The sequence below is a fragment of the Ictidomys tridecemlineatus genome, chromosome 6, assembly GCF_052094955.1.
Source record: "Ictidomys tridecemlineatus isolate mIctTri1 chromosome 6, mIctTri1.hap1, whole genome shotgun sequence".
Classification (NCBI taxonomy): domain Eukaryota; kingdom Metazoa; phylum Chordata; class Mammalia; order Rodentia; family Sciuridae; genus Ictidomys; species Ictidomys tridecemlineatus.
Genome location: NC_135482.1, coordinates 147,883,640 through 147,894,104, shown reverse-complemented (window position 1 = coordinate 147,894,104; position 10,465 = coordinate 147,883,640).

The window sequence follows — 10,465 nt, the reverse complement described above, 5'->3', positions numbered from 1 at the left end:
CATTCCACAAATATTTCTCTGATATCTCATTTTTTTTTTTGCCAGATGTTATTCTAGATTTTGAGGTTGCAACTTGAAAAAAGACGTGGAGAGGGTTAAGGAGGAAAATAAAAAGAAAGGGGTGGGGGCGGGGAGATGATGTCAGCAAAGTTACTGTGTTTATCAGACTTACATTTCAGTAACGCTCCTAGAATAAAATTTCCAGAATGTAAGAGCAGACATACTAGCTACCATTCTGATTACTTTCTTTACTTTTGATGATGGTGATAACAATATTCTGATGATGCTAGAAAAGAAAAAAAAAAGATCTTATTCTTGCTAATTTTGAATTCAGTCCTTAGACTTATATTTTATGGTTATTTGGAAGTGCATGCCACATTGACTATATGCTGGAGTTCAAAGTGAAAATAGGAAATTATAGGAATAGGTCTCTGAACTAATGATTCTCGAACTTTGCTCTATAGTTGAATCACCTGGGGAGCTTTTCAAAAATCATGATTTCTATTTTATACCCAAAACAAATTAAATTGGAAAATCAAGTATAAGATGTTTTGTTTGTTTTATTTTGTTTTTAACTTTCTAGGTTATTTTGACTTACACATTTTTAAATCAGTGCTTCAAAAAATTCTCTTAATCTTTTTGTGCAAATCACTTGGGAGATCCTATTAAATGCAGATTCTGGTTTAATAAGATTTGGAATGAAAAAAAAAAGATTTGGAATGGGCCATAGATTCTTCATGTATAATTGTCACCTGGGTGATGTTGCTGCTGCTGATCTGCATTGAGTAACAACACTTATCACCTTGTCAGGACTGTAAAAGCTCTGGTCTTTTGTGAGCAATTGGTTATCTGTAACCCCATTCAGGACAGTGAAAGTGTGTCAGTACTACAGGACCAGGGAAGGCTTAAAAGAGACCCTCCAATGTTGTGGGTTTCTCAAGCAGTTTGTAAAACAATCCTTATAATGGTCGGAAGGTTTGTATTTCCCCTGTAATTGTATGTTTAAATCCTAAAGTCCAAGGTGATGGTATTGAGATCTGGGGCCTTTTGGATTTGATTCAGCAAAATGAGCCTGCATGAGGAAGATTAAGTACTCTTTGCAGTGTGCGAGTACATAGCAAGAAGGTGCCTTTTTTTTTAATTTAAATTTTTATTTCTTACACACATGACAATAGTGGAATGCATTACAATCATAATTATCCACTCACAGCACAATTTTTCTTAACTGCCTTTTATGAAAAAGTAGGTGCTCACCAGACACTGAATCTGCTAAGTGCCTTGATCTTACTCTTTCTAGCCTTGAGAACAATGAGAAAAAAAAAATATATTGTTTTTACGGTATACAGTGTATTGTATTTTGTTGTAACAACCTACATAGACTAAATTCCCCATTCCAGTCCAAGCAGGATTTCTGGGACATACAAAGGGTACATATTTATTTGTTTATTTATGGTGCTGGGGATTGAATGCGACCATAGCAGGGATTGTTTTACAAACTGCTTGAGAAACCTGAAACATTGGAGTGTCTCTTTTAAGCCTTCCCTGGTCCTGGAGCATTGAGACGCTTTCTCTGTCCTGAATGAGGTTACAGATAGCCAATTGCTCACAAAAGAGCAGAGCTTTTACAGTCCTGACAAGGTGATAAGTGTTGGTTAGAGCCTTGTTACTCAATGCAGATCATCAGCACACCCTACCAGTGAACGATGCATCCAGTCCTTTTTATTTTTTGTTTTTATTTTAAGACAGGGTCTTGCTAAATTGATGTGGGTAGGCATGAACTTGAGATTCATCTACTTCATCCTTGGGAGTCATTGGTGTGCACCACCACACCCAAGTTTCCTTAATGACCCACGCAAGTTTCCTTAATGTATTTTCTAAGTGAATATTCTGATTATTATTCTTCCTAGTGGGTGATTAAACAAATGATGAGAAAAACATGCTTTTTTGTGGTGAAAGTATAGGGAATCTTTTGAAATAAAACATCTTGCTCTATAAGCAATCATTCCTATTTCTTTCTAAAAACCTAAACTCTCAATATCTCCCTACCCTACCCAAATTCTTTTTTTATTAACTCTGAAAGTTTTATTCTAAAATGTATTTTTCCTGTTTAGATTTTAAATGTATTTGTACAGTATCCCCAATATTTTTCTTAGGTTAGAATATAGGAAAAAGGGCCTACAGTAATCAAAAATGACTGACATAGAAAATGAAAAAGAAGCATACAGGTTTAAGAAAGATACCTGTCTTTTGGCAAAATGAGAAAAATTTAACTTTGCTTTTTAGCCTTTCCCTTTCAGTTGGAAAAGTTCTGATATGAATCCAAACCATTTGATTATAACTACAAGATGGTATTATTCTACCAGTATAAAATACATTCTATAATATAATCCTGTGTATTATGTATTGGATACACTGATACTAAATGCCCAGTATAAAAGTCAGTGCATACTAAATCAATGATTACGATGAACTTTATCTTCTGTGCATTTATTGTATAGAATGAAGTAGCTTTTGAATTGGAAGTACAGTTGATGGGAAGTAGAATAACAACATATTCTTAAAAAAAATTACCAAAGTGCTTGTTTTCAGTGAATTAGGAACTATTACTCCCTTCAAATGATCCATTGATTAAGGAGACTAGTCCTACAAAAGGCTATTTTGTCTGCAGTAACATAATATGACACCATTTAACATATATTCTTTTTTAAAAAATTATTTTTCCTGAGCATTCACAACACACTCATGCAAGTTATCTCAATTAAAAATATCAGTCATTCAGTTCTTCTCATCTCAAATTGGGTCTGAGATCAATTTAACAATTCAGTGCTATTCATTCCAGCTCCTGTAAACTGAGAAAGTCTATTAGGGAAATAAAAACTCTTCTGGTTTTCTGTTAATTTCTGTGACTTCCCTCAGAAAAGTAAAATGAAGATAGATTTAAACAGGTAGTATAACAGTGTCTGCAACACAGTAAATCACAATACATGGTTTTATTTTCCATGTATTTATATCGATTATTCTTAGATTGTTTTATTTCCTTTGCTTAGCAAATAGATATGTATTTAATAGCTTTGTTTTGGATAGAATATGGAAACATCTACTGTAAATGTTACTTATATAAAACAATGTTTTGTTATAATGAATCAACTAAACTTGGTCTTTAATGAATGCTTAATGCATTTTTTAGAATAGTGTAATAGTTTCAATTATTGCTATAATAAACTACCACAAATTTAGCAGTTTAAAATAAGACTCATTTATTAATTACCAATCATGAAGTCAGAAGTCTGGTTGGTTGCAGAATGGCTCAACAGGTCCTCTGCTTAGTGTCTTGCAATGTAGAAATCAAGGTGTCAGTCAGGAGGGCTGTTTGTTTGCTTGTTTGTTTTTTTTTCCTTTATTTGTTAGTGTTGTTTGTTCCTTTTCTTGGAAGCTGTATGAATGAGTCTACTTCCAAGATCATTCAGATTGTTTGTTGCTAAAAGCAATTCCTTGGTTAAGATCCCCATTTTCTTGCTGACTCAGCTGGGAGATTTTTTTTTTTTTTTTTTAGCTCTTTGAGGCTCATTTTCCTATTTTAAGATCCATATACCAATTACCAATAAGTAGTACATATTTGCAAGGCAAATATACTTTCTATTTCACCATGTAGCATAACACAGTCACAGGTTCCACAGACTGTCATGGATATCTTTGGGGGAATATGCTGTCAACTGGTTAGATTTGATAAATGGGTTCTGTAAATAAATATTAAGCTTACTCTGAAGGACCAAGCAGCATGATAACTGAGTGGTCTCAAGGAAGCTGAAGTGGGAAGAACATATTAGTATCTTAGAATTCCTCTTGGCTTCATGAAGCAGATGTTTTGTATATTTTCAGTGATTTTATCTTTTCTATTGTGTGCTTTCATTACTAAAGTCTTTTAGAAATCTTATTTAAGAATGAACTAATTAACATTCTCTTTAAATGGAGTGATTGGAAATATTGATATGTCATGGTACTTCAAATAGCACGTCCAGAATCAAAACCAAAGGAATTTACTTTCTTTGGTAAATTGTATTAGATCCCTTGTTTTAAAGAATTTTGTAGATCAACATACTCGGTTATTTTTCGCATAAATTTGTGCATTTATAAATGAGAAGGGTATGTTCTACGTTGCTCTTGTGGAAAATTATCTTTTGTAGGGCCACTTTGAAAAATCAAACATATACAGGGTAGTGGGCTTTCCTAAGCTTAATGCCAAGATGATACATTGTAAATATTTTTAGGAAAAAGCTAAATACAGGTTAGTGAAATTCTTCCTATGGAGAATTTTGACTGCTTACTTAATAGTGAATGTGTAAATCAAATGGAGTTTCTTTTCATTATTGAAAAAATGATTTGAAGAATCATGAATGGACAATTATTTCAACATAAAGCAAGTTTTTTGGGGGATTGTTGTCTGTTTTTCTTCTCTTTTATGCTAAGAACCTGGCTTGATTAGCATTGCCAACATTCATTCAAGTTTGAAAATGTTTAGGAACTTATAATTGGGTTAGAAACTTGTAAAGGAAACTATTGTCCCAGTCTAATGAAGCAAAATAATAAGGGTTCTAAGTGAATGATTCTTTTGAAAAATGAAACATATTCTTTGAGTAATTGTGTTTACTTTTAGAATTTCAAAAATATTATTCAGTTAGGGTTTTTTTTTTTTTGCTTATTTTACTCTACTTTTAAAATACATTTTTTCCCTCTAAATTGTTTAGTTACCTTCTCTGAGTAATTTTTTTCTTTATAATGAGTGCATTAATTTTATAAATTAAATAAAATGTCCTCTAATCATACATTTTTACCATATATCATAACAATGAAAAATAATATTGCATGGTATTATTTGAAAGATGTACATGACAACTTTCAAAGTCAATTGTATTCTCTATTAAATCAAAACCTCACTTATCAAGAAAGCACACTTAAGAAAACAGACAACTGAATTTGAAATGACATAAAGTATATTTGCAAAATAAAATCAGTGCTATTTTTGAAATAAGGTTAATTGTATATACATAGAATCAATAAATATAATAGTTGTATTTGAATTATACTCACATGTAAATTTATGTATGGTCTTTTCAAGGGCGAAAGTGGTTCACAGAGCCCAATGCATGTAATTCTTTGACATTTCAATGAATTTTGGATTTGAGAGGTATAGGAATTTCTAGTTTTCCAAATGAGCACAAGAAATACATGTCTTCAAATCTGTATTTTTGTATTCACAGAAAACACTCAATCCCCATTTTTCAATTCACACCTATTGTAAAGATTGTTTTCTTCTAATGATTTCTATGTTCTCCTTTACTAGCTTCCAATATGTAGTACATATTTCTAGGTAGTACTTTTATATGTCATAATGGCATTTGGCTCCTTCTTGCAGAGCCACAGGTGAAGAACAGAGGGAGGAGAGACTTAATCTACCCTGTTTTCATTAGTTCTTCCGAACTGCAGAATAATTCTTCTGAGAATGAACAAGAATAAACAGAGGCTAAAGTTAATACATTTAATAAATTAATGGTTAATGTATAAAGTGATTATCCTGTTGAAGCTTCAGAGTATGGCACTCTATGATCTAAATTTTAAGGACAATGATCCCAAGTTCCATTGGGGTTAAAAGTATTTGTGATTTAGTGACTTCCTAGCATGTAGTCATCCTGGGTTGATCTTCATTTACATTTTCAACCATAATCTGATCATCCTTGTTTTCTTTTTCTTTTTTTGAATATTTAAAATGTTGGCTTTTATTTCCTAATTAATGATTCTGAATTATTTAATGGCAAATATATTTTCTTTTGTTCTTCTGATTTCTTCTTTTGTTTTTTTTTTCATTCCTTTTACCTACATTTCTCTATTCTTATTTTCAAATCAGTCATGTCCTTTGTATCCACAAACCTGACTTTTCTAAATATCATACACATGTATCTTACACACAAGTATTTATTAATTGCCATATTAGAAATCAATTTTAGTTCTTGCTTTTCTGCTGTTTATAAACTCTAATTGTTATCCTCTTAAAATTTTTTATTCTTTTCTTCTTATTATTATGCTTGTCAAATATTTAATTTACAAAATTTTTCTATGTGTGAGGTAAACGTAAGTTCATTTTCATTTGTATCTTTTGCCCCCTTTACATACTGGGAACATTTATGATTCTTAATTCATTTTAATAATTGAAAAATTAGGATTTTATCTCATAAAATTTATTTTAACAACCAGTAGATTGTCTTTGTCAGTATCATTTTGGTTAACTTTTTAATAAACATAAAATGAAAGGATATGATTTTAGGAGAAAAATTTGAAGGTAAAGAAACTGTTAGCCATTTTAAGTAAGATTTTAAATATTTCTGAAATTCATTGTTGTTCTCATCTAATATCCTCTACTGTAATTTTTTTCTTGATATGCATTAATTAATCATGAGAAAAAAATTTAAAAAGTGTCTATGAGATGCATAATGAGAATAAATAAATTTGAGTGTGTTCAGCTTATAGGCCTTTAATCTAAAACACTGATAATTTTTATGGACTTTATTTGTGTAATAAAAATATTGGCCAAATGAATTGGATGAAAGAATGAACGAATGAGTTACTTTGACCACCACGTGGTGGCACATTTTTAAATTCTAGTAACAATAACAGCTAATATCTCTGAAGCATTTCATTTGTGCAAAATATTTTTTATAAATTCTCTCATTTAATTTTCATAATTATACCTTGAAATAGAGAAGCTTCATAATTTCTACATAGAGAAATTAATCTTAAGAGGAAATTGAAAGGGAAGGTAAGGGGTTTTTATTTTTTGATGCTGGGACTATTTACAATACTGTTTTTAATGTCTATTCTGTGTCTGTTTATTCTGGGTTTCAAAATTTAAACAGTGAATATTAGGTACTATTATGTTCTTCATTTTAAACCAAAACATCGAAGTATAATATAGATTAAGGAATTTATTTAATCTAAAAGTAATGTTAAACCCCAAGACCTGTGTACTTCTTAGTTCTAAATACCTATTTTTTAAAAGATCCTGTTCAGAATTACTTGTGACATTCATATCATTATTTTGTACTCACTCAATGCATGAAATTAAATTTACACCACATATTAACGTTTCTTAAGTTTTCAACCTGACTCTTTTGTATGTGCATGTATTTAGTGCAGCTACAGGCAAAATACTCTAAGTGCCTGAGATAAAATATTCTGATGAGGTCAACTTCATAATGGTATATCTACCACTTGGGCACACAGTAATGTTTGTTAAATTGAATAGAATTGACAGTCATAAAGATGAATAAACTGGGTAAATTATTATCTTCATAATTCCATCTGTGTCATAAAACCCAACATTAGAGAAAGGGTTATTGCTCCAATTCTTTTATTGCTGTTTAGTGAATATGTTCCCTATCCTTTTCAATTTTGTAGAAATAAAAAGCTCAAAAACAAATTATGGAAATTATGCATTTTCTAGTCATTGTGTGTGGATTATTTCCTATAGTATTGCAAGTCCTTTATGAGGTAAAAAATGTTTACTTACTTTATTACATGCTATATTATATCTCATTTATAGTCTCTGGTTCAAGACAACACCTTTTAAATTGTCATTGAACCCCCTAATCAATATCTACAATCTTCCTTAGCACCAGCTCCACAAATGGTCAAAAGTATTCTTTTCAAAATATCAATTCTCATTCAAATTTGTAAAAATATCTTTACCTCAGCCTTCCTAGCATATCATTAATAATCTCTTTTATTCTCTTCATCCCCTCAGCCAAGAAGAACTGTAATATTTGTGGTTCTTCAAACATTACATGCTCACTCCTGCACATGTGCGTCACATACCATTTCTTCTTCCTCATATGCCCTTACCACTTCTCTGTCCATTTCCCACTGACTAATGTTTCTGTTTTAAGTCTCAGTTTTTACATCACCTCTTCTGAGAAGGACTCAAAATAGAAATCATTCCCATTGGGAATCCTTATTTTATGGTTTCTTATTGGCCTTCCAATATGAGTTCATTAAGGAACTCTGTCTTGTTCTTATTTGAATCCCTGTTAATTATAGATACTAAAATATTATGGAATGTATGACTGAATTTTTAAAATCACCAGTGTTTGTTCTTCTAGACATTAATAGACTATCTTAAATTTCACTCACTTTTGTTTTATATCCTTCAAAAAAGCCATTCCCAATATATAAGTTTTTCAGAGAAAACAAGTGTTAATATTTTAATAACAATTATATATGTGACATTTGAAAATGGTTGTGTACTATATGTATCTATGCATATGTAATATATATAATTTGAAAAAAATGTGTATAACATTTCTTATCAGAAATAGCAGTAACTAAGGAAAATATTATGATGGATCTTCTGTGCTCAGGAATTAGTAATCGTTTTAGTTAATTTGTTAATTAATTTTTCTTATTTGAGTCCACTTGCATGACTGTCATTTCTCTTCCTTACAACAAATATCCATGGGCTACTCACTTGCAAAGGCAGAAATTATACAAATCAACAATGTAACATTTTGTAGCAATAGAATTCTTTTTTGCAAGGAGCAAGTCTAGCCTAGAGGGAAGAAAATGCTTTCATATTTCTGTCTCTGGCCTCCATGAACTGAGGCTGCCCAATAGAATTGAAGAACACTATGTAGTCTCTGCTACACTTTCATTACATTATCCATTGTCTGTCAAACATCAGGACCCAGTAGAATCTTCACCTCATAGAGAAGAGATTGGAACCTGAGACTTCAGGGAAGAGAATTACTTAATTCCTTCTTTTATTATTATCAATACAGGTGTTTCCTTGGAGTACAAATCTGAATCTTTGTGAGAGATCATCCTGCAATCTAGGCAACTTCAGACACTACCCTTAATATTGCTTCTAGTGATGTTATTTCATAGTACAATGATGGCTGTTATTTTCATAAAATACATGTAGGACAGTCAAAACACTAAAATATTGGATGTTTGTAATACATTGATAATACAAAATTGTTTTTAAAGAAGTGTTTTTCAGGGCTGGGGTTGTGGCTCAATGGTAGAGCACTCACTTAGCATATATGAGGCACCAGTTCAATCCTCGGCACCACATATAAATAAATAAAATAAAGAAAGGTATTGTGTTAAACTACAACCAAAAACAAGAAGAAAGAAAGAAAAAAGAAAAAAAAGGAACAACATTTTTTCTTCTTTACCTTTTGAACTACTATGGATAAAAATATAACTGCTAGAACTTTTTATTTTAAAATAGGGTAGGAAATCTACTCAACTGATGTAAAATAATATAAATTGTTTTTCCTCTCTAGCTGAAATTGCTACGTTGGTTTTAAATTTCCCAGTTCAAATTAATGAACTATTTCTCTGTTGTATAAAGATGTACTTGGCAGTACAAAGATCAGAGCAGTCTCTTCTTCATGAAATTGGGCAAGGAGAACTAACTGGTTCTCAAACTGTTAAATGGATATTAGGGTTTTTAATGAATGGAACATTTATTTTTGTGCCAGCTCAACTAACAACATTGACATGATTAGCATACATTTTGGCAACTGTTCTAGCACAAGGTGTTAGTAAAAAGGGGCTTTTATCTTTGAGTTTAATTTACTTTAGCTTTCTCTGTTATTAATGTTTTTAATGTGAATGAGATGTTTTTGTAAAGGAAATCCTGTCACAAGAAGGTATTAAGAAATACATCGTTTTATTAAAGTTACAAACATTATTCATGCTGGAGATGAAGTTCATACCCCACAACATATGAATCTTCTTCAAATTTAGAAAAGAATAGAATTTTTTAAATAATTTACACTGATAGTAAAAGTCATTGCACTTATGCAGAGTTTATTTTTTATTAACCACACTACTTGTATCTCATGTAGCTTCTTCCTTAAAAAAACGCAAGAAGTAAAATATGATTGAAAAAGTATGGTTTTCTCTACTGCAATATATCAAGTATGAATGAAAAGTTTTGTGGGTTAAATGATCTTAGTCTCTTAGCTCAAGTACTTCACATACAAAAGTAATTCATGATAAAAATATATTTATTTTTGTAACAAACACTACTGCCTCATATGCTTATTTTTATTTATTCAAATTCTCAAGTTGAAGTAAACAAGAAAAATGAATTAATACAAATTCAAATGGTCCTTGGGATTTGCATTAAATTATCATTTTCAGTGTATTTTTACTTTGAGAAACTATTGAAAGCTAATGAAACACAGGAAATGAAAGATTTGCTGTAAGTATGTGACAGAAGGAAAGTTTATAATTAATATTAAATCTATAATAAATTAATATGCATATGTATATGAAAGGGTGTAAAATTTTCATGAACTTACATGAAACATATAGTCAGACTCTCTGCTGTCTATTTCTATACACCTAAACTTACTAACTTACCCAGTGTTCAATTTAGTAATGAATTAGTTTAAGATAAACTTTA